Here is a 26579-nt window from a genome sequence, read left to right as displayed (position 1 = left end):
AGAAGGGGGGGACTGAGGCAGAACACGCTCGTGATCAAACATGCAGCATACTGTGCGTTAAAATTACACAAAGGATGATGAAATCATAGGCTATGTAACAATATATATATATATATATACAGTATATATATATATATACATATATATATATATATATATATATATATATATATATATGCAAATGTTAACAAGCCAAGACATCGCCTCCAAGTGATCCACAAGATTCACACGGAGTCAAGTTCAGTATTCACGATTCTATATATGTATAGATTCATTCATCCATTGCCAGACGCCATGTATCCCAAACGGGGTGGCCAAGGGCTTAGAGTTAATTGTTTTTACAGGGAGGGGCACTAATCCTCCACCAACCCCACTTGTATATATGCAAACGTGAGAACACATGACGAGTAAATACTACTGCATTCTCTTAAATGTCTACCCCCAGTGAGACTGCATCCAGGTCAAGAGGACTGGTATGTGCACAAGCTACTGACTCAGTCAGTGGAAGATCTTACAACATACGTGTGTGGACAGGTGGCCTGGAGACAGTTCTCACATGACCATACCATTAGGGACTTGCCAAGAGGGGGCAATGTGTGTGAGATATTGATGATAAGATGACCTTAAGGTATTTATTTGGTAGGCACTTGGTGAAATGTAAAAATTAAAATAACCACTAGTTCTCAACAGAAAAAGACAAAACTTCACTGTAACACTTTATTTACAAAAAGCTACAATGATACATATGAATATGACTCACTCATGGTGCAAGGAAGCTGCAGGGGAAGGTCTCTCTCTCAGCTCAACAGTCAGGAACTCACATTACTGAACTATATGTGTTTGTGGGTGTGTCCATTTACGACAGTAATGTAACCAACGTCGGGTACAGGGACATGAGAAATGGGCGTAGCTTAGTTAACAGCTAAAGAGGCAAGATGTGGGAATGAGATTCACACAAAGATATCGCTCAGTGAAACACACTGCCTGTACATAGTCACATATGAACCAATGACGAATGTTATGAATTTAGCTTGTTTCTACTTTGAGTGAATCCGTGACATTACACGCCATCAAAATAAAATTTTTCATGGAAACTTGACATCCCTCGTGAAAAAACTTAAACACGGGACTGTCTTGTGGTGCGCATGCGTGAAGCAAGCGAGCAAAATGTTGAATGCCAGTATTTACTCAACATTAAATTTCTGCCCACATAGAAACTGGATGAGTCTAGATACCCACTAGGCGTACTTTGAGTCTGAACAGACAATGTATTAAGAACCAAATTTGTACTAAATGTAGCAGAAATTAAATAATATAGGGTCACTGGAGGGACAGGTTGCCATCACATGCCATCAGTGATATTTTAATTTCCGTTGATGATAAATATAAACACTTCACGATACGTTATATATACGTGTTCTATTTGTATTATTTATATTTCGGTATATGACATTACCATGATCCACATTTTCACACAACAGTATAGATAATTAACAAAGAAAAATATGCTTTTTAAACAGTGCGGGGAATGTGTTTACTGCAACAGTGGAGCCATCTAGCGGAATACTAGCTTTGAAAGCACCCCATTGGCCCACACTTGGTAATGAAAAATACCAAATGGCAACCCTGAGAGGGGAGGGGGGAGGAAGGAAGGGGTGAAGGGACCATGGTGTATCAGCTGTTTGGTGCCACGCGGCAATTTCAAATTATGGGTGGGAAAAAAGTCAGATTTTTTTCGAATTTTTTGCAGTTTTTGGCCCATTTTGGGAATATTGGATCCCGGGACGATTATGTCCAGTTAGTGAGGATGTTCGGATATTAGAGGGATTATGTATCTTGTTTTTCTCTTGGAAGGAACAGTTTTGCGGGCTCGTTGCCTTTGGTTCCTTCGTCCTCACATTAAAAAAAAAAAAAAAAAAAAAAAAAAAAAAAAAAAAAAATCGCAATTTACGAGGATTGAGTGTATCTGTTGCCAGATGACATAATCCCATAAGGTGTGGCCATTTGACCTTGAGTTATGTGTTTTACAGGGATGGGCACTAACCCTCCACCAACCCACTTGTTGACATATAGGGATCACGAATGATTTGGTTATATGGTTACCACCCAGCGTCGTAAATGGGTTCTTGGCTTACAGGAAACCATTTGGCTTGTCACTCAATGTAAAGCCACCTGTAAATGAAAGAAAAACAATAAGAAGTGACAGGAAAGATGGGAGAAATAGGAAGAGAGGAGGGCAGGCACAGAAAAAGAATGATAAGGCACTACAACAAGTGAGTGGATGATGGTCGCCACCACCTTCCACACTTTCCCTCTCTCTCTATATATATATGTATGTATATATATATATATAGAGAGAGAGAGAGAGAGAGAGAGAGATTCAAGCAAACCCCAATTTATGATTCCCCTAGATGCAAATCACTCTACCCCACCCTTTGTAGGCCTGGCTCTGGTTTTGCAATGGTTTATTAATTATTTATTTATTTTTTTTTACTGATTTTGATGATATTACGGACTTAAATTTTCTGTTTAAGTTAATTTATAAACTGTTTTTGGACTTTGATTTTTGTTTTTATAGTCACAGGTGGGGGGAACACTGTCATTTGGGGTATGGATTCTCGCCCGTCAGATGTGGTACAAAATAGCGTGGACAACTAGGCGACTCAACAAAGAATATTTCATGTTTGACCATTGAACATCTAATTTGTCATGGAATACAAGATAATAATTTTAATTAAATATTGATAATTATGAAAGCCTAAAAGCGTAAATATATTATGCATTGATGAAAACTGTGACATGATAAATCATGTGTCTACATTCTGGCTGTTCAAGGGAAAATGCTTTGAAAACACAAACGAATTTCGAAATATATGTTGGAAAATAAGAGAGAAGAAAGTAAAGAAGCTCAGCAACCAGAACATTAACTAAAATGACATAAAGAGGGGCCGTTGAAACCTGATTGCATCATCGATCACATTCCCCATCAAGAGAATTCCCTGTCAAAACACCAGCAATTATCTGTCAGAGCAATTTGCACCTTTGATGAATCTGTGTCATTCATACATCATTATTATGCATAACAGATGTTTATTTAATTGTCCCGGGACCATCTGATGGTGGGATTGGATACAATGCTGCTTCTGCTTCTCCATTGAGGTTGAATACGAGTCGGAGATTGCATCCTTCAGTGACCTTGACTTGGTACAAGGGGGATGGGCATTGGTTTTAGGCTTAGGTTAGCTTATTTTACAACTGTTAAGTCATGTAGATTTGCTTTAAACTTTTTTTTTTTGACTCATTTGGGTGGGTTTAGGACTTGGTCGGGGGGGAAACCCAAGGCTCAAAAACCCATCTCTATACTTAACATGTTAAATCTACCCTGAGATTTGATACCTCACCTAGCTATGGGTTTTCACTTAATCAGTTACATCGTTCATCAGGGGTATGCCTGTATACACACACACACACACACACACACACACACACACACACACACACACAACTGAGGAAGTGGTACCGAAGAAGAAAGAGAGAGAGAGAAGGTGAATAAAAATTAATGCAAAAAGATTTAAAATTGCATATGCTAATGTAGATGGTCCAATCTCAGCAAGGCTAGAAATAGACGATTTCATGACGGTAAATGAGCCAGACATTATGTGCTTTGTAAAGACCAAGCTAAGAGAGAATGTTAAAATCCAGTTGGGAAGTGGAAAATAAAAACTATGAATACCACGTTGAGTACACCGCTTCCCGTTCGATCAGCGAAGTTAAGCAACGTTGGGTCTGGTTAGTACTTGGATGGGCGACTGCCTGGGAACACCAGATGCTGTTGGCATAACGTTCTCCCTACGTGTCAAGTGGGGTTGGTGAAGGATTAGTGCCCCTCCCTGTAAAACAATTAACTCTGAGCCGTTGGCCACCCCGTTTGGGATACATGGCGTCTGGCAATGAATGAATGAAAAAAGAGATAGAAAAAAAAATGGGAGGAGGAATGATGATAGCAGTGAAAAACAGCCTAAATGTGGTTAGTGTGGAACAGGGAGAAGGTATGGCTGAAGTGATAAACATGGTAACAGAAACCAAAAGGAAAGGCAAGAGAGACATCACAGTAGCATATTTCCCCCCCAAGACGAGGGCATGGAATGAGGAGGAATATCAGGAGATGTTGTCAGACATGGTTAGATACCTACAGAAAGTGATTGAGAAAAGTAACATAATCTTGATGAGGGACTTCAATTGGAAAGAGGTAAACTGGGAAGGTGGGATGCAAGAAGTAGTGAAGATTTGTGGGACAGTATACTATTAAATGTAACAATGGATAATACAGTTGGTGAGTGGGGTGTGCTTGCAGAGATGGATGAGGATGGCAGTGCTTTACTGGACATTTATGCCAGAAGGGAGTTGGTGATAGCCAATACCCTCTTCAGGCACAAAATGATCCATAGATATACATGGAGAGTGATGAGAAGAACGTGTGGTGAACTGAATGAACAGAAGGCAATGATTGATTATGTGTGTGTGGATGAAAGGTTGTGAAAGTGTGTAATGGCTGCAAGAGTATATAGAGGGTGGAGGAGTGGACCTTCTGACCACCACCAAGGGGTGGTCAGAATCAAGGTCCAAATGAAATGGAGAAATAGAAGAAGGGAAGGACAAGAGGAAGTAGTCCACACAAGGAGAGTGCAAAAGTTGCAAGAGGATTGAATAATGGCAGAATATAAGAGAGAAGTGGAGGAGCAATTGGGTAAATATGGATTGGAGCATATGGGGGACATGTAAGGTGTGTGCAAGATATTCACAGAAGAAATCTGTGCAGCATGGGAGGTGGTGTGTGGGGTGAAGACAAGACAAAAGGGGGTGCGGGGAACAGCATGGTGGAATGAAGAAGTGAGACAGGCTGTGGCACAAAAGAAGAAAGCATATAGTAAGTGGATGAGAAACAAGGGCATGGAAGAAGTTTAGAGACAGAAGAAAGAGTTATATATAGAGAGGATGAGGGAGCTGATAAGATTAGTAAGAGAGAGAAGAGAGTGGATGGGAAACTTGGAAGGAATTTGAGTGTGAAGTGGAAGGAGAGTAAGAAAATGTTCTGGAAAGAGGTAAAGAGAGTTAGACAGGGTGCTAAAGAAGTTAGTTGGGGAGTGAAAGATAAAAGTGGTAGATTACTAGTGGAGAAGGGAGAAAAAGTGAGGAGATGGAGAGAACACTTTAAGGAATTGTTGAACATAGAGAATGAAAGTAATGCAAGTGTAAGTGGCTGGGGAATGGCTGGGGGACAGAGGGATGTGAGAAGAGAGGAAGAAATCAGTAGGATGGAAGTTGTGGAGGCAGTGAAGAAAGTTAATATGGTGAAAACCCCAGGAATGTATGGAGTGTGTGGTGGAATGCTGAAGCATGGGGAAAAGATAGTAGTAATAGAATGACTGTGGAAGATGTGTAGATTGGCCTGGGAGGAATGTAGAGTCCCAGAGGATTGGAAGTCAGATATAATTAGTCTCCTGTACAAAGGAAAAGGGAAAACATACGTGTGTGGTAATCGTAGGGGCATTTGTCTTCTTAGTGTACTGTAATAGGAAATGTATATGGTACGATACTTATTGACAGAGTTAGGGAAATAACAGAGGAATTAGTTGGAGAAGAACAGGGAGGTTTCAGGAAGGGAAGAGGTTGTGTAGATCTGATATTCATTCTTAGATCTTTAGTGGAAACATTTCTAGAGATAGGAAAGAAGTTGAATGCAGCCTTCGTGGATTTGGAGAAAGCATATGACAGGGTGGATGAACAAGGATTGTGGAAAGTATTAAGAATATACGGAGTAGATGGGGAGTTGCTGATTGCTCTGAAGAGTATATATGAGGGTCCTAAGGTTGCAGTACATGTGGGTGGTGAACTGAGTGAATTTTTCTTTTTGAAGGCTGGATTGAAACAAGGATGTGTTATGTCTCTATGGTTGTTCAGTCTGTATATGGATGGGGTTATAAAGGAGATATAAGGTAGGGCAGAGGATGTTGGAGTGGCCCTAATGAGAGAGGGCAGTGTTTGGAAACTCCCTGTACTGTTGTTTGCAGGTGACACTGTGTTGTTAAGTGAAGATGAAGGGGAGTTGCAAGGCTTGGTGGATGAGTTTGGGAGAGTGTGTAAGAAACGGAATCTAAAGATGAATGTAGGGAAGAGTAAAGTTATGGTCTTCGAGAGAAGTGAAGTCAGTGATGTACATTGAGGTTGGATGAGAAGGAAATGGAAAATTTGAGTACAGTACTTGGTACTTGGGTAGTTTGATGAGTAAGGATGGCAGTTTAGAGGATTAAGTGCTTGAAAGGGTACAACAAGGAGGAAAGGTTCCTTGTTCCTTGAAAGTAGTGATAAGAAACAGGGAAGTGAGCATTGAAGTGAAAGAGTTACTACATGACAATACTGTGATACCAAGTCTGACGTATGGAAGGGAAACTTGAACCTTGTTGGAGGGACAGAAGCCAAGAGTGAGAGCAGTGGAAATGAGTTTTTTGAGAGCAGCCTGTGGAGTCACATGGAGAGACAGACTGACAAATGAGGAAGTGAAGGAGTGATGTGGTGTGGATGTGGATGTGATAGGAAGTGTTAGGAGAAACACACTGAGGTGTTTTGGCCCAGTGGAGAGGATGGAGAGAGAGAGACTGATAAGGAGAGTGTATGTGAGTGAGGTGCAAGGGGGGTAGAGGTAGGGGGAGTCCAAGGATGAGATGTACTGATGGAGTGGAGAGGTATATGAGAGAGGGGGTTGTGAGCTGGAAGCAGATCATTGAAATGGCAGGGGACAGGGCGACATGGAGGCGATTTTTTTTTGGCCACCCCTTATGGGATTAAGACGTCTGGCAATAGATGGATAGATAGATAGGTAATGTAATGACCCAGTGGGTGAAAGAAGAGACATGATTTAGGGAAGATGACAAACCAGCAGGACTAGATTTAATTCTGACCAAAGAACCTGATGCAATTGAATCTCTGAAATTTCTGTATCCTATAGGATAAAGTGATCATGTAGTAGTAGAGTTCCAAATGATAGAAGGAAATGGGGATACAAGAGATGAGCTTTACAGGCAAGGAAGATACAGCTTTGGGAAAGCAAGCTTTACAGGACTGGAAAAATTTTTGAAGAATCTGATTGGGGAAAATTCTGGGAAACAAGAGATACAGAAGAAGTGGGATATCTTTCTAGACTGATATAATTTTGGTGTGGATAAGTATGTGCCAAAAGTTAGTGGGAAAGAGAACTGGAGAAATGACTGGTTCAACAAAAGGTGTATGATAGCAATAAAAGAAAGGGATAAGACATGGAGCAAATGGAGAAAGGGAAGTAATGATAGAACAAAGGAAGAATATAAATGAACCAGAAATGAATATACAAGAATACATAGAGAGGAAGAAAGAAACTTCCAAAAAGGTATAGTTGACAAATGTAAGGAAGAAGCTAAATTGTTTTAGAGGTTTGTTAATGGCAAATTGAAACAAACGGAAGGAATCAAGAAGCTGAAAGTAGAAGGGAGTGTCTATAAAGATGCAGTTATGTAAGCTGAAAAAATGAACAAATGCTTCCAATCAGTCTTCACCAGTGAAAGTGATTTTGTGGTGGAGGAAGGAGTGACCAGAAATTTAGTGTTAAAAAATGTATATGTTGAAGTCCAAGAAGTATACAAATTACTGGAAACTCAAGATGTGAGGAAGGCGCCAGGACCAGATGGAATTTCTAATTGAATACTAAAGGAATGCAGAGAACAAAGGGCAGATAAGATTCACAGTTTAATTGTGTGTTCTCTGGAAGAAGGGAAAGTGCCTCTGGCATGGAAGAGGGTCAATGTGGTACCAATTTATAAGGGAGGGATCAAGGAAGTACCCCTGATTTGCAGAGCAGTGTCCCTGACAAGCATGGTTGCAAAACTGTGAGAGAATCCTGGAAGATAGATGGATAAAATATCTGGAGGAGATGGACATTTTAGCAGAAGGTCAGTTTAGATTCAGAAGTGCAAGGTCATGTGTTTCCAACTTGTTGAGCTTCTACTCAAGGGCGATAGATGTGCTTCAGGAGAGAGATAGCTGGGTGGATGGTGTGTGTTTAGATTTGGAGAAAATCTTTGACAAGGTACCCCTCGAGCAACTAATGTGGAAATTGGAAGACATAGGAGGACTGGACTGAAAGGGAACTTTGTAGAGTGGATGAGAGACTTCTTGAGAGACTGACAAGTGAGAACGGTAATAAAGGACAGGATGTCTGGATGGAGGGAAGTAACAAGTGGAGTCCCACAGGTCACGTTGTTGGTGCCACTAATGTTCCTGATTTATGTAAACAATATGGTAGATGGAATGAACAATTATGCAAGTCTGTTTGCTGATGATGCAAAGATCTTGAGGAAAGTACAAGTTGAAGAAGATTGTAAAATGCTGCAGGAGGACCTGGATAGGATTTATGATTGGAGCCGGATGTGGGAAATCAAATTCAACACAATATAATGTAAAATGTTGGAAATGTGTAAAAGTACCAAGAGGCCATCACTGAATTATTTGATGGGTAATGAACCAATCACAAAAGTGAGAGAAGAGAAAGATTTGGGAGTGCTGGTCCAGGATAGTTGGTCACCTGAAATACACATTAACAAGACAGAGAGATGTAAAATCTCTTGACTAACATAAGAGTAGCATTTCATTACATGAATGGGGAGATGATGAAAAAATTGATAATGGCCATGATCTGCCCCAGGTTGAAATATGTGGCAGCAGTGTGGTCCCCACACAAAAAGAAGGATGTAAACAAGATCGAGAGACTACAAAGAACAGCAGCCAAGTTGGTCCCTAGCCTGGCAGATCTGTCATACAGAGAGAGGCTGGAAAAGCTGGTTCTGCCTTCCATAGAAGAAAGGAGAGAGAGGGTTGACATTATCGCAGTGTTCAGGGCCATGATAGGAGTAGAAAAAATAGACAGAAAAGATCTATTTGTATGGGATGGGAGAGTAACAGAAATGAAACCGAAAAAGCCAAGTTGCTTGAAGGATATCAGGAAATATAGTTTTCCATATAGGTGCATAGACCTGTGGAATAGCCTGGACAAAGAGATCGTCCAGTCTAAAAACTTAAATGAGTTCAAAGCAGAATTTGACTCACTGAGAAACAGAGACAGACCCCACAAGTGTATCTCATTTCCTGTATGTCACAACTAGGTAAATACACACACACACACACACACACACACACACAAATGAACTGAATAATTCAAGTTGCTTCAAGTATATCAAGAAATATAGTTTTCCTTTTTTTTTTTTTTTCCCCCCCAACTCTGGGCAAAGGCTTCAGGGCCTATATCTCGGGGGCAGTAGCCTATCCCAAGGCCCAGTAGTCCTCCTACACCTCCACATGTCACCACTTTGGCGCTAACACCCACCGTCCATATTAAATACATGCTAGGGCTGTCTCATACAGGACTGGTGTATTGGTATTTTTATGACATGGCGGTGGGTCATCTGGTAGATCAGGAAAGTCGATAGATGCATAGACCTGTGGAATAGCCTGGACAAAGAGCTGGTCTAGTCTAAAAACTTAGAGTTCAAAGCAGAATTTGACTTGTTGAGAAACCAGGAGGGGACCCCATGAGTGTATCTCATTTCCTGTATATCACAAGTAGGTAAATACACACACACACACACACACACACACACACACACACACACACACACACACACACACACACACACACACACACACACACACACACACAGAGTTGTGAAACAAAGGCCAAACAGCTGATAGGTGGTGGCCAAGGGCCATATTTATAAATCCAGCTAGTCAGAGATAATTCACAGCTATCCTGAAATAATAATAAAAATAATATGGTCTGTGTTATAAGTCATGTGGTATGGGTACCTGTTTATTACCTCCACCAGTAAAGTTGGAGATTATATATTCACCCTTGTCTGCCTGCCTGACTGTGGACAGGATATCAAAATTTGCTCTTGGATTTTAGTGAAATTGGATGGATAGGTGGGCAGTGGGTCAAGGATGAATTTGTTAGATTTTGAAGTAGGTCTGGATCTGGATGCAAGAATAAATAATAAATATCAGTGATGTTAGTGGAGATATGTGACCTCGGAGATTCAGTAACGGCAGACTAAGAATTTAAAATTGAGTGAGTATGTAAGACCGTAAAATTACTCATCTGGTAGGAAGGAGGATTTACAGCAGTAAATCTTAAAATTTTATTAAGTTTGCAGAGATATGCGCTCTTGAGTGCTTTATAATCCTGTGAATTGATTTCACTTATTTCTTCACTACAGTGGCATCTCCTAAATCACGGCTTTATGGTACTGAGCACACACGACGATTTGAAAATTCCACGAGTTAGAAATAAGTAACCCTATGGGGAAAGTTACTTATTGGTCTGTCATCTCAGAAAAATGGCCCCCCTTACCCCCAAACTTACATCAGACTGGTCACCAGCAAATACTAACAGCCTGGAAAAGAAATCAGTAAAGCGTATGTAATGGGAATGAACAATATTGTAAGATTCTCACTTGACTGTGACTGAAGACATTGCTTGAATGGACAGGGGGGGGGGGGGTTCTGAGGTTTGAGGCTGACCACAGGTTCTTAGCATGAGGCGAGTGTGCAGCCACCTCTGTGCTGCTTCCTCCTCATCAGCCCTCCTCAGGAACGCCAGAAATTCCAGTATGGAGACAACGGAAGCATTGTCATTATCATCTTTAATTGCCTCTGTGTCATTGTAAGAGTCATCGATTCATTGAGATTACCGTAATTATTTATCAAACGGGCGTGACCTTTCCACATGTTCAGTTGAAACGAGTCTTGTACAGGTTACTCGTTATTATTTCAGGATTATCGCAGGTACTGGGCGTTTTTATAAACTTACCTCTGAAAGCAATAAATGAGGATTTAGAATGCAACGTATCCAGTTGGAATGGTGGTTGATATATAGTATGACGAATTGGAGAGATGTCGGTAAACACTGCCGTGAGCGACCTCACTGCCTCCTTAAATACCATAATATAGGTATATTTTGTCTTTTTCCACTCACTTCCTTCAGTCGCAGTTCAACAGTTAACTACTATGTTGCAAATGTACCAAAATTAGTAAACTTAGGATCTTGAGTTTGTTATAATATAGGTGGAATCGTCATGCCCATTAGGTAAAGAATTATCTCGTTGAGTCCATAATGGTGGACAAGTTTGGCTTTCTTCTCACTGCTGTCAGTCCTCCTTATTACATCTAACTTTTGGGTGTAAGTTAATGTTGGCTTCTTCCCTTTCCGCGAAGAAGTTACAGACATAGGAGGGTTACGATCAGCCATGGTAACACTGAGTAGGTGGAGGAGGCATGGGGAGGGGGGGGGGGAATCTTCAAAACCACACCGGAACCACACACTAACAACAGAGAGGAGCCAATGCACTGAGCCAGGCACCGGGACTTCAAGCGTGTGCATCCTTCATGCTTGGCGAGGGAGGGAAGCACTGTAATTGGTACTTATATTGAGTGCTTTGCTTGATTATGATTGGTATAGTAATTGCCATGCTTGACTGCAATTGGTTTCTGCCCTGTTAGACATGCAGACTTGAGGTAATGATGGTGCGTACCACACGAGGCATCAGAAAAGTGTCACTTTTGAGGCTGCATCTGAGAATTTAGTGCAATTTCCGTGAGTTACTGATGTTGTGAACTGTTGCATGATGTTGCTGTGTATTATGAATCCATTATTTAGGATCACACAGTTTTGGAGAGTCCACTAGTTTTATCTTAACCACTCCAGGCATATGTTTTCATCCTCATACTTATGAACAACAGCAACAGAGACAAGGGCAAAAATAGGTAGAACTGTTAAATCAGCAGTTGGGTTATGTGGAAGATAAGATGAAATGCGCAGTCTCTGAAAAATATAACAAAAGTGCTGGGAATCTCTGTAAATATAACAATGCCCCACACTGCCTAAGACTAAATGCATTATTTTTTTTTTCCCCCTCCTACCAAGGCAGTTCAGATCATAACTAGGATGAGTCCCATTTGCTCACTTGCTAGTTGCAGTTGATGATGATGCAGTGTTGGGGGGATCATGCTGTGCTCATAGGGGCCAGATTTGGCAGGTTTTACTGGATGCTTTATGAATTCACGCAAACACTTTTTCCTGGGACCTTTCAATCATAAATCATGTTCAGAATGATTCATGTTGTAAATGTGGTGCATTTTATGCAGCTGTACAGAGAGAGTGAGAGAAAGAGAGAGAGAGAGATCCCATGGGAGATGGGCCAGCCAATTATACACAGGATTTGGAGATAAATGCATTTAAAAATTCAAAAGTTAATATCTCTGTAATGGCCACTCCAATTTTCTTTGTTAACCCACATTAGAAATAGGAGAATTAATAGGCTCTCATATTATAGCTGGTAAACATATTTACAGTCATGATAATAACTATCAATAACACAATGAATGGGGGGTATATATGCAGTTGCACTTATTTTTGTACATTGTGAAACCAAAACCCACCCCATTTTGAAAGTCATGAAATGATGAGACTGTTGATACATATACAATAAAAGTCCTATTATTCGGCATCTATGGGACTGGGATGATGCCAAGAAATTGGATCTGCCGAATAATAAAAAAACCTACCCACTCAGTACCTTAGATATATTGGTGAACACTGTCATCACCACTTATGGTTGTACAACTGTGTTTGGAGAGAGTACTGTATACTGTACAATCCTGCAATCAATACAGTACTGTACCTGAATCTGAAATATATATATAAATTAGTGAACATATACAAGTGTAATGACACAGTAGGCCTACAAGTCAGATAACACTTCCTGGATGGCCGAAATGATACGGAATATTACCTACCAGCTCAGTACATCACTTGTATTGGTGAACTTATTACTACACTGTACTTATATTATTACAAATATGTTTGGAGTGAGTACTGTATACAGTACTTTTTCCAAACACAAAATAAGATAGTCGGAAAATTGCATAAAATAAAGTGAAGGAATATGAATTGGTAAGGTCTTTCTGATGAAAGTTAAACGTACATTTAGCACTCATTCTTTTGTTTGTTTTTTTGTTTACATGTGAAAGGGAGAGTATTGATGCAAATAGTAATGTATTCCATTAACCCCTTAATAACCTCCGGCATTGAACAACCATTTACAGTACCAATGTCAGTGATGTCAAGTTAGTGGGCTATGAAAAAACTGTGAACAATTATGGGAAGGGAATGAAGGTCACTGGTATGTTTACACGACTCTACGTTACGATTCCAAGCAGTCAGGGGGTTGGTTAATCTCAGATGTTTTCGCCCATTTGGTAAATACATCGTAACCTTGTAATTTCTCCTGTGAATCATAGCGAATCATAACATGGGTTTAGGAAGCTAAATAACACATTGCTAGGTCGCCAGATGATTATCTTCACATCTTTAAGAAGATGGAAGAAATTTAATCCCTCTTTGAGTATGTAAAGTTTCTTCCATTCTTCTGAAATCAATTTATTTTTCTTAAAGATGTGAAGATAATCATCTGGCTCACCTAGCAATGTGTTATTTAGCTTACTGAACCCGTGCTATGATATTGCTATGAGTCACGGAAAAATTGATAAAGTTACGATGTATTTACCAAATGGGCAAAAACATCTGAAATTAACCGACCACCTGACTGCTTGGAATCATAACGTAGAGTCGTGTAAACATACCAGTGACCTTCGTTCCCTGCCCATAATTGTTCAGTTTTCTTTATGGCTCACACTAACTTGACATCATTAACATTGGTACTGTAAAAGGTTGTTCAGTGCCGAAGGTTAAGGGGTTAATGGGATATACAGTACCCTCGCGTCCAGCACGGTAATATTGTCATGCATGGGTCACGTGTTCGACCAAAAACGTGTTGGACTAACAATAGAGCTTATGAGGAAAAATGAATGATGTCAGCAACCCTCGGAAAAGTCACCCTAAATACCTATCATGTACTTATACATATATCGGTACTATTGTAATTATAATAAATGGTACTGTGCTATGAATGATAACTAACCTTTTAGGATAGTGTTGGTGGGCTTGCTGGGAATGGAAGGTGGTATCCAAGGCTGTAGTTAGTCCTACTGGGTCCCCGGAGGATGGCTACTGGCGTCACTAGCGGGTAATGGCTGTTGCTTCTCCTCAACCTCCCTCATAAATCCTTCGAAATCACATTCAGAATCACTTTCTTCGTCCACAGCCATGGAAGGTCCTGCTTCTGCCTGTCCTAGCACTGTAATTCTCGGGAAAGTGCATGCTTCTCACACTGTTGCCAGAGCCCCGTCTCGTGACTGTGGAAAGTGATCGCTGTCGCTGACTCGGTAGAGAATAAGGAGAAGCAACTTTGTTTATAAACTGGTACGCACGCCGATGAGAAGGGTTTCAAAACGATTGATATTTATTCTAAAATATTAATACGTATTCAGTGTCAGGCTAAATGTTCAATGCTGTAGTACGAAACATTCTCTGTTGAGTCGCCTAGGTTTTGGTCACACTGTTTTCCCCATCGTATGCTCGGCAGGAATCCATCTAGATGAATTCCAAATGCCCGTGGTATCGTCAGCAATTTTACCACGTTACCGTTCCGATTTACCATCGTATCCTCGGCAAACCTGGTATGAAGTGCCGTGTGATAGCCTTCGGCTGCCAGGATCTTGTCTTAAGTTTTTTATTATGATCACGTTGGCTTCATTCATGTCGTAGGCCTTGGCAGTGTCAACTTTCCCCTCCCCTTTCTTCTTCCTCTCGATGCTTTCTAGCTTGGTGGCCTGAGGGAGGTGCTGATGCTTCTTGGGGTTCTCAGAAGGCTTCCTAGGCATCGTGAGCAGGGTAAAATGCAGTAACAAGGGCAGAAAATGCAGCAAGACTGAGTGGCTCTGTGGCGGGGGAAATGTAAACAAAACATCACGTGACATCAGAAGCGTTTTTAATTGGGCGGCATCACGATCACGTCACGATAGCGGGCGGGGAAGGCTACTTGATCAGAAGTTTTTCATTGGCTATCATCATCTTGGGAATGTCCAGCATGACCGTGTTGGACCGGGGGTGATCGTGCTAGAGTGAACTCTGCTGATTCGGCCCACTTCTCGGAGCTCTGTGCGTGTTATGCTAACACACTTGTGTTGCAGTAATTAAATCATATTAAATAATACTAATTAATTGCTCACCATGCTGGACTAACGCATGCTGGACGCGAGGGTACTGTATTACTGTTTGCATCAATACTCTCTCTTTCACATTAAACACAAAAACGAACAAAAGAATGAGCGCTAAATGTATGTTTAACTTTCATCAGAAAGACCTTAGCAATTCATATTCCTCCAGTTTATTTTTAAGTATTTTTCTGACTTTAGGTTAGGTTAGGTTTGGTTAAATTATTAGGTACAGTTAAACTCGGTTAGGTTAGGTTTAGTTAAACAGGACAGTCCCTTCCACCATTATGCTGAGGAATAAAAATATTAGACCTGTTACAGCCGTACAGCTAAAAACAACGGGGAAATTGATTTAACAAGCAACATTAATTTATGGGTAATGCATTACAGTATCAGTGGTTCATGGGCTACGCAATTACTGGTAAATGTCATTTTCAGGAAGGCATCAAGAATGAAAGAATTTCAAGAATTAGCGAGGGGGCTTGGAACGTAACCCTTGCTAATTTGGTGGGGGTGGTTACTGTACTGTATGATACTGTGCAATATTGTAATCAATACAGTACTAAACTTGAATCTGAAAAAATATAGATATTAATGAACATACAGAAGTGTAATGAAACATTAGGCTTACAAGTCACAGATAACACTTCCTGGACTGCCGAGATAATTCTGGATATCTGCCAAACAATCAATGATTTTTGTAAATGGGACTATTTCTCAAAACTGCTGAAATGTCGGATCTACCGAATAATCAGCTGCCGAATAATAGGACTTTTACTGTAATACTTGTGGCCTTCATCCCCAGAATATTCTTCATCTGAATGAATAAGTGAAATTATAAAAATAAAGTATCATTCATCTGTTATATCTGTAAATGGAGCATTAATACTGACAGGTATTAAGCATCAGATGTTATGCCAACAGGCTGAGAAGTGCCTTATTATCTGGTATGTATTTACACAATAGCACTTCTTCCATCCCTGTGGGAGCACTGTCCATTGGGTCAACTGAATGCAATAGGGTTGAATGCTGGTGTTCCAGACTATGGACCCCCAACCATGCGAAAATGGTCAATATTTTTTTCTTTGATCTGGGCCAGGAGAACATGGCGGAATCTGTAGATCCATTTTGCAATTTTTGGTTTGTCGGCCCTTCTTCCACAGATTGACTCGTGTATATATATATATATATATATATATATATATATATATATATAAATATATATATAAATATATATATATATATATATATATATATATATATATATATATATATATATATATATATATATATATACATATATATATATATATATATATATATATATATATATATATATATATATATACATATATATATATATATATATATATATATATATATATATATATATATGCAGAGACTTCACATCACCGTGAAGATATGTATGCAAAATAACCACAAGAGAAATGAAAGGAGCGACAGCGAGTACTTTCGTATATTACATCTTCAGACAGAGTGGGACAGAAACGTAAAAAGGAGAGGTCTTTTATGCTCACCTGCAGCAGGGAGTGGCTCACAGAACAAAGGATGACCTGAATTTTTACATGCAGCTTAACGTATGGTCACCTGCAGCAGGGAGTGGCTCACAACAAAGAATGACCTGAATCTAAAAATCTATCTATCTATCTATAGATATATATAGATATACTGTATATAGGTGGGGATGCTCACCATCCAGTCACTCGATGTAGTGCAGCTGTCGGGTGTCTGCCCTTTCCTCTCCTCCATCCTTCTTTCCTTCCATCCTCTTCTGTCTATCTTTTCTTCATTCTTTCCTTGTCCTTCTTGCTACGGGTAATTTTACACTACCTCTTTTGTCTTTCTTTCCTCTTCCTTCTGCCTGTGGGTGACTCTACACTGAGTGACAAACCAAATGGTTTCCTGTACACCAGGAAACCATTTACTACACTGGGTGGTAACCATATAACCAAGTTTTTGCACCTGGTGGTGTAGTGGGTAATTATTGTGCTCCAATCGGATTGAGCGGGTGAAGGTTTATATCCAAGGGATGGTTGGGGTTGATTGCTCATGTACTGCCACCCAGGGATGAGTGAGGCTGGTCACTCTCATCTTAAATGTTGGGACCAACTGCCTAGCCCCGGGCTCTTTTGCTCCCCATGGGGCAATGTAGGATTGGTTGATGGATGGATGGATGGATATATATATATATATATATATATTTCGGGACTGGAATGTATAGGTGTTGTGATGAGGATAGATAGATTGAGTTGGTTTGGGCATGTGGAGGTGGTTGGGGGATGATAATTCACTGCATTATGTGAGAAATGTTAACATTAGGGGTAGGGTTGCGAGAGGTAGACGGAAAAAGATGTGGGACGAGGTCATTGAGTGTGACATCAAAGGTAAGGGACTGAATAGGGAAGCTGCCAGAGATCGAGCAGCATGGTGAGCCACCATGAGATGACCAAGCTAACGCATGGAAGTGTGTTGGAACCTTCAAAAACGAAGACAGTTTTTGTAAGGAAAGTTGTGTCCAGAGTTCAGAAATAAATCAGAACATGACAAATAATATAAGTTTGATAGAGTTTGAACCTAAGGAGTTGTAGGAGCTAATGAAAAATATTGATGTGGCCAGGGAACATATCTGGTTGGGTGATTAGAGAATGTACCAATTAGTTAAACCAATATAAAAGATAATAAAGTGTTCTTTAGCCTGTACCACGCTAGTGACGTAAATCTTCATCCTCATCAATAACGTCGGTGACGTAGATCTACGTCCTGCAGCACTGAGAAGTCATTGCAAGCAACCAAAGTAAAATGGAAGGTAATATCATATCTCGCTAACTTCAGACATTTTTCTTCTTTGCTTACAACACTTGTACTGATCACCATTATGTACAGATGAAAAAAAAACACAAATAATAATAAGTGACCAGTACATTTAAATTAAAGAAGTTTAAGAGTATATGATATATTTGAGGAACTGCTGTTAATAATACATTTTAAAACAGAATGATAAATGGGCGTAATGTGAAAGGTTGTCCACAGGGAGACTGGACTCGTTCCAGGTCTGGGCAAGACTTGAAAGCCGCTTAAAGACCAGACAATGGCCTTGCTGGACCCAGTGTCTGAAGTGAAATACTCTGCCAGAACTTGGTTAAAGTCCACTCCCAGACTTATATTCAGACTTGCACCAGGACTTGTTCCAAGACTTGCTCCCCTGAAAGTGTTAGAACTTTCAGGTAGATTCAAGCAAAGTAATAAGATAAAAGTATTTTACTTTAATGTGAAAAAAAAACTTTTCATGGGAATATTTCAAGGAATTGGATAATGCAGCTGCCCTTTAACCACCCTAATCTCTTGGTGTTAGGATGATACTGCATAGAATAAGAATTCGTCACCTTATTTCATAATTATAAAACAGGTACATGCTGGCTGGCCTTATCCCAGGGTATCAGACTGCTGACAACAGCTGTTTCTGCCCCTCCTCACACCCAGCTGCTCTGTACTCTTCTCATATCTAACAATTTCTAGGGCAGATTTCACTTTCAAAATGTTACTAATCTAGACACAATAAAGTAAAAATAGCTTTTAGGGGAATAGAAGTCGGTGCACCAACTCATAATGGGGCTAGGAGAAGAAAGCTCCAGGCAGGAGGCCATGATCTGCTCCCGAGAAATCAAAACAGAAAGAGAGACTGGGCATCTCCTTGTCTAACTTGTTTTCCGCTCTCTAGTGTAGCTAACTCTGCCCTTAGGGGCCCTTATGATAAAAACATCTTCTAAATTGCCTATATTTTCTTTTAGAAGTGTGGATAAATATCACAAAATATATAGGAACTCACTGGTAACAATGTCCTCAAGTGTCGTCGTTTAACTGAAAAATTGTAAAAATGTATATAAACATGGGATATTACAGTGCTATGTGCAAAAATATTATTGGCATTTCTTTTCAACCTGTACACACTGATTTAGGAGCATGGGAGGTGAGTGAGTCTTCACAAGCTCACAGCCGCTCTGCTCTGTCTGTAACCTCGAAGATTTCAGAGGTTGAATGGCGCCAACCTGACTCGATTCAACCAACTTTCTGGCTTTGGTGATTTCTTCTGTTAGTGGCAGGGATCTTGTATTGTTGTATTAAGCCCATTTACCCACAAAAAAAGAAAATCTTAATCAGTTCACAAGCTCACAGACGTTCTGCTCTCGCAGTAACCTCAAAGATTTCAGAGGTAGAGTGGCACCAACCTGACTCGATTCAACCAACTTTCTGCCTTTGGCAATTATTTTTATTAGTGCCAGGGATCTTATATTGATGTAATAAGCCCATCTAGCCAAAAAAAAAAAAAAATCGGTTCACAAGCTCGCAGCCACTCTGCTGTCTCAGTAATCTCGAAGATTTCAGAGGCAGAATGGCACAAACCTAATGCAGTTCAGCCAACTGTCTGGCTTTAGTGATTACTTTTATTAGTGCCAGATATCTTATGTTAATGTATTAAGACCATTTAGTCAGAAAAAAAGGAATCCAAAATCTGCCGGCGTAGAGGGGTATTTTTTTTTTTTTTTTTTTTTTTTTTTTTTTTTTTTTTATTGTGGTACGGCTTAAAAGAGGGAAATCTGCCAAGAAACTAGAAGGGAGCAAGTATTGTACCAATAGTTGAATAGAGAAGATCCATTAAACTGTAGACCAGTGTCACTCGTTAACATCATTTATAATTGTGTGAGAAAAATCATCAGGAAGAGATGGGTTGCATACTAAAGAAAAAAGAAGTTAATTACATCGTCAGTTTGGATGTAGTGAAGGAGGTAATTCTCTTCCAGAAACATAGAGACACAGTTTCTCACAATCTTCTCAAAGAGGTTGATTGTGTGTGAGATGAGAGCAACTGTTCTGTAATTCTTGGCATAGTTTCTACTTCCCTCCATGTGGATTGGTGTTATGATAGCCTTCTTTGGCTCTGTTGGCACAATGCCAGTGTTTAAGGAATAGTACCATAGTAAATTAAAGTCACAGCCACCCCTTACGGGATTATGGCATCTGGCTATAGATAGATAGACCATGTTAAGTAGATTGGTCAAGCTAAGACTTCTTCACAGTTATGGAGTAAGCTTGAAGGCACACCATCAGGATCAGGGGCTGAGTTAGGCTTCAGTTCCTCAATTGCCTCAGTTATATCCTCATGTAAATTCAGTGTCTTGTAATATACTGGTTCTAGTGCTAAGGGTTTCTTGGGTTGGTTGGAAAGAGTGTTCTGGATCTCATAGTATTGTTTGGTCTAGGTTGCTGAACACTGTACTGTACTGCTGGGATAAGAGTCTACTTTCAGTTACTTCTTCTACCTGTCCCTCAGATATTAGGGGACCAATGGCGCACTGACTTTTGAATGTTTTTTGGCATAGTTGAAGAAGTATTTTGAGTTGACCTTGATGTTTGCAGTGGCCCTAGTTTCATCTCTGCTGTTCATGAGATATACTATACATATCTTTTCATCAGTTGCTGCTGTATGATGACTGTCAGTTTCTCCTGATGGCTCCTAATATTTAGAAGTAACTTGTTTAGGGTGCTTCTTTTCCACATGAGGATTTTCCTGTCCCATGGAATGGTGTTTTGTCTAGTGCCATGCAGTTATAATTGGGGGATGTGTTTGTTACATACTATCAGTATGTTGGTAGTGATGGCATTTAGCAAACTGTCTGGCTCAAGGTTTTGTAATATTTGGTCCAATTCCATAGTTCCCATCTATCTGTCTGTTGCTAGATGCCTCAATCCCATGCAGGGTGGCCACAAACAAATTGCCTCCATGTCACCTTTTCCAATGTCACTGCACTGCCTTGCTCCCAGTGCACCCCCCCCCCCACCTCTCATCTACCTGCCCACTCCATCCCTCCATCTTATCCTCAGTCTCCACCTCACTGACATGCACTCTCCATGTTAGCCTCTCGCTCTCTATCTTCTCCACATGGCCAAACCACCTCAACATATTTTTCCTAATGCTTTCTATCACATCCACATCACAGCACTCCTTCACTTCCTCATTTGCCAGTCTCTCTCACCATGTAACTGCACATGCTTCTCTCAGATAACTCATTTCCACTGCTCTCACTCTTGACTTGTGTCCTTCCAACAAGGTCCAAGCTTCACTTCCATACTTTAGAGTTGGTATCACAGTATTGTTATGCAGCAACTTTTTTTTACTTCCATGCCCACTTCCCTGTTTCTAATCGCTTCTTTCAAAGAACCAGCAACTTTTCTTCCCTGTTGTACCCTTTCAAGCACTTCACCTTCTGAACTTCCATCCTTACTCATCACACTACCCAAGTACTGAACCCATACCCTTCTGTTTTTTTCGGGCCTCCCCACCACCTGAAAATCCGATTATTTTGTTTTTTTTATTTTTTTATTTATTTTTTTTGCTCAAACATTCCCTTTTGGTGAGAAACTAATGAATATCACCAAAAAGTTGCTCCCATCACCCCTGAGTGCTCCTAAGGTGCATCCCCCTTCACCTCAGCCAGGTGTTCTGTGGCCAGGCCAGTGCAGCTGCTCTGTTTTCTACAGTGGGAAGGAGTAGGATAACTAATCAGAACCAACCTGAATACCTATATTTACATTTATTTGCTACAAAAGTACATATACAGCAACAATATTGTGGTATATATATATATATATATATATTGGCCACCCCGTTTGGGATACATGGCGTCTGGGAATGAATGAATGAATGAATATATATATATATATATATATATATATATATATATAAAACTGGGTGAAAATAACGTAGGTTCATAATGGTACCACCTGTAAATCTCCGATTTCTGGCACACTTGACTAGCTGATACTGTTGTTTCCACTAACATACACTTTGAAAAAATTTGATTAGAGGTATGTACACTCATCACAGCCCTATAATAAGTAGTGTGGGACTGCTGTGTGGTGGGAGGTGAGTGTGGGAGATGCTCCACCTCACCTCCGCTCCACCTCACCTCCCACCCACCTTGCGCCATACATCTCCCACTCTCCCACCAACACTATATTTTTCTCTTACACTCTGAGTTTTCACACTCATGATCAGTATTGTTTTGTTCACATTGCAAAATATACAAAGATTCCTTATTATCTATCGTACCGATTGAACATTGTCATGAGCACACTGTTCCTTACACATTGCCCTTCCCTCTCTTCCTTCTTCCTCCAATAAACTCTCTCTCTCTCTCTCTCTCTCTCATATTTTATGTACACTCACATTTTCCATTTCCTTCTTACTGAACCTCACTGTACATTTAGTGACTTGATTTGGTGGGGTGGGTAGAGGATTAGTGCCCCTCCCTGTAAAAACAATTAACTCTAAGCCCTTGGCCACCCTGTTCGGGATACATGGCGTCTGGCAATGAATGAATGATTTCCTTCGAAGACCATAACTTTACTCTTCCTTACATTCACGTTTAGATTCCATTTCTTACATGCATACAAAAAGTCATCCATCAAGCCTTGCAGCTCCCATATATATATATATATATATATATATATATATATATATATACACACACACACACACACACACACACACACCATCACTAGCTGCCTGGCGGCAGCTAGAGAAAGGTCTCACACGTCTACCTGCCACGAATCACCCACAAAATGTGAAAAATGTGCACACAATGTGCCTTGCAATTGCGAATTGTATGGTGTATGATGCCAGGTCTACAGCGGCTCCTATGGACTGTCGTACGGATACGATGATGGGAGGGTATGGGTTAAACACACTCACATTTTCCATGAACCTCACTGTACATTTAGTGACTTGATTTCCTACGGAGACCATAACTTTACTCTTCCCTACATTCACGTTTAGATTCCATTTCTTACACACACACAAAAAGTCATCCATCAAGCCTTGCAGCTCCCATTCGTCTTCATATAACAACACAGTATCATCTGAAAACAATAGTACAGGGAGTTTCCAAACACTTCCCTCTCTCTGTAGGGCCACTCCAACATCCACTGTCCTACCTAATATCTCATTTATAACTCCATCAGTATACAGAATGAACAGCTATAGGTACATGACACATCCCTGTTTCAATCCAACATTCAAACAGAAAAATTCACTCGGTTCACAATCAACACACACTGCAGGCTTAGCACCCTCATAAATATCCTTCATGGCATTCAGCAACTTCCGATTTACTCCGTATATCCTTCATACCTTCCATATTTGTTGTCTATCCACCCTGTCATATGCTTTCTCCAAATCCATGAAGGCTGCATACAACTTTTTTCCCTTGTCTAGAAACTTTTTCACTAAAGACATAAGAATGAATATCTGATATATACATCCTCGTCACTTTCCAAAACCTCCCTGTTCTCCAACTGATTCCTCTGTTATTTCCCTAACTCTGTCAGTAAGTATCCTACCATATACTTTTCGTATTACACTAAAATGCCGCTTGATTACCACACACTTCTTTTTCCCCTTTTCCTTTGTACAGGAGAATAATTATACCTGACTTCCAATCCTCTCTGACTCTACCTTCCTCCCTGGCCAATCTGCACATCTTCCATATCCATTCTACTAATATCTCTCCCTTCCATCAATTCCTTGGGCTTTCCCCATTTTGACTTTCTTCATTGCTTCCACTACTTCCATCCTACTGATTCCTTCCTTTCTTCTTAGGTCCCACCTCCTCCCGATCATTCCCCAGCCTCTTATGCTCATATTACTTTCATTCTCTATTTTCAACAGTTTCATAAAATGCTCTCTCCATCTGCTCACCTTTTCTCCCTTTTCCACTAGCAGTCTACCATTTTTATCTTTCACTCTCCAACTTACTTCATTGGCACTCTGTCTAACTCTCTGTATCTCTTTCCAGGGCACTTTCTTACGTTCCCTCCATTTTACATTCAGAATTCCATACAAATTCCTCATCCACTTTCGTCTTACTCTTTCTTACTAATCTTTTCACCTCTCTCTTCCTCTCTACATATAACTCTCTCTTCTGTCTCTCAACTTCCTCCATGTCCCTGCTTCCCAGCCACTTACTACATGCTTTCTTCTTTTGTGCCACAGCCTGTTTCACCCCTTCTTTCCACCATGCTGTTCCTTGCATCCCCTTTTGTCTTGTCTTCACCCTACACCACCTCATGTGCTCCACAAATTTCATCTGTGAATATCATGAACACACCTTCCACGTTCCCCATCTGCTCCAAATCATATTTACCAAATTGCACATCCACTTTTCTCTTATATTCTTCATTTTTACCATCCTCTTGCAACTTTTCTACTCTCCTTGTATGGGCTACTTCCTCCTGTCATTCTCTTCTTCTTCTCCATTTCATTTGAACCTCGACTTTCACTACTACCAAGTGGTGGTCAGAAAGTCTACTCCCCCAACCTCTGTATGCTCTTGCATTCATTATGCACCTTCTCATTCTATTATCCACACACACACACACACACACACAGAGCCACAACAGACGGACGTGTCTCCCAACAGCTCCCAGGCACAGGCTGCATACCTTAAGTAGTTTCCAGGAATTATGTTTATCGTGTCTCCTATGGTTTTGTTTTATGTTTAAAATATTGTAAGTTAATATAGACTACCAAAAATCTAAAGATTTATTGGGAAGAATATACGTGAATGTTTTGTAGTATTTTCGGTAACAGCTGTTTTTGCTACAGTAACCAACATCCAACATGGCCGAAAATGTAAACACTGAGGGACTCGAATTTCCAGGATTTGATAGAAATACTAATATCATGGATCTGGTTAAAACATTGATAATGAGGATTAGTGAACTTGAAAAGAAAGTGGAGAATTTAGTGTTCAAGGACGTGTCTGAGAATACGGAAATTACTATACAGAACCTGATCCAGTCCAATGAGACGGCGAATGAAGAAATCAGAAATTTGAAGTGTGAAAATGTTGAATTGAGGAGGAAACTAAAAGAGAGAGTACTAATAAAACAGAGAAGGTGAGTAGCGTATTAGAAGAACATAAGGCAAAGTGGGCACATGTAGAAGAAGAACAGAAAGAAGTGGTCAGCTTAAGAGAAATCATCCAGGAAGAAAGGGAAATGAACAAGAAAAAGATGGAAGGAAATGTAGTGAAAATACTGAAGAAAAAAGAGAAAATAGTGAGAAAAACTGTAGAAAGGAACAGATGCATGGTAATATTTGGAAACAGGGAGGAGCAAGAAAAGGTTAGATTCGTGAGACTCGAGAGAGACATGAACCTGGTGAGAGGTATATTAGGCAAAATTGACCCCGAAGGAGACAAGTGGGTAAAAGAAATTGAGGAAGTAAGGAAGATAGGGCCTTATAGGAAAGGGGAAACAAGACCAATGAGAGTCAAGTTGACATCAGAAAGTTTAGTAAATGATATACTCAAAATGACCTGGAAATTAAGCAAAGAGGCTGGAATGGAAAATATTATAATAAGAAAAGATTTAAATGAAGAAGAAAGAGAAGTTTTAAAATCATTGAAGGATCAAGCAAAGGAAAAAAATGATAAGAAGACAGAGGAAGAATGTAATACTTTTTTTTTGGAGAGTATTGGATATGAAAGTAAGGAAGTGGTATATAAGGAAATAGAAGCGAAGGAAACTAAGGGGGATAGCTGTGAAAGATTAGAAATTGAGGAAGTGGTACTGACAGAGAGAAGGAGAGAAGAGGGTATAAAAAACATGAAAAATAATTTAAAGGTGATATACACTAATATTGATGGTTTAATATCGGCCAGGCTTGAAATTAATGATTTCTTGAGAGAAAATGAACCTGATGTCATGTGCTTTGTAGAGACCAAATTAAGAGAGGATATTGATGTTCATTTGGGAGATGGTAAATACAATCTGTGGCGAAGAGACTGAAAAGAAAAAACGGGAGGAGGAGTGATGATAGCAGTGAAGAACAACATAAATGTAGATACCGTGGAAATGGGAGAAGGCAGGGCTGAAATGATATATATGAAATTAGAAACTGGAGAGAAAGTCAAGAGAGATATGGCGGTAGTGTATGTTCCCTCTAAGGCGACAGCATGGAATGATGACGAATACCATGAGATGTTGTCAGATATGGCTAGCTATTTACAAAAAATAATTGAGAAAAGCAATAATATAATTTTGGTGGGTGACTTTAACTGTAAAGAGGTGAACTGGGAGGAATGGGACTCAGGAGGCAGCGAGGATTCGTGGGGCACTATATTAAATATAATAATGAATAATGTGATGACACAATGGGTCAGAGAAGAGACACGGTTCCAAGGTGAGGACACACCAGAGTCTGATCCAATCCAATGAAACAGCGAATGAAGAGATTAGGAATTTGAAGCGGGAAAATGTTGAATTGAGGAGGAAACTAGAAGAGAGTACTAATAAAACGG

At 40.1% G+C, this 26579-nt stretch overlaps 1 protein-coding gene and 1 pseudogene across 1 annotated transcript in view; both read left to right on the top strand.

Moving 5' to 3' along the window:
- Nucleotides 1-26579, top strand: part of LOC145415682 (calcium-dependent secretion activator-like) — a 603137-nt gene that overhangs the window by 297056 nt on the left and 279502 nt on the right. The gene's annotated exons all lie outside the window — the stretch shown is intronic.
- On the top strand, nt 3722-3838 carry LOC145415800 (5S ribosomal RNA; annotated as a pseudogene).

Source organism: Coenobita brevimanus, chromosome 103 (assembly GCF_032717465.1).
Source record: "Coenobita brevimanus isolate Jiangsu-jjx chromosome 103, ASM3271746v2, whole genome shotgun sequence".
In the NCBI taxonomy this organism is placed as follows: domain Eukaryota; kingdom Metazoa; phylum Arthropoda; class Malacostraca; order Decapoda; family Coenobitidae; genus Coenobita; species Coenobita brevimanus.
The sequence above is the reverse complement of the archived record's forward strand: the minus strand, read 5'-3'. Positions and strand labels throughout refer to the sequence as shown.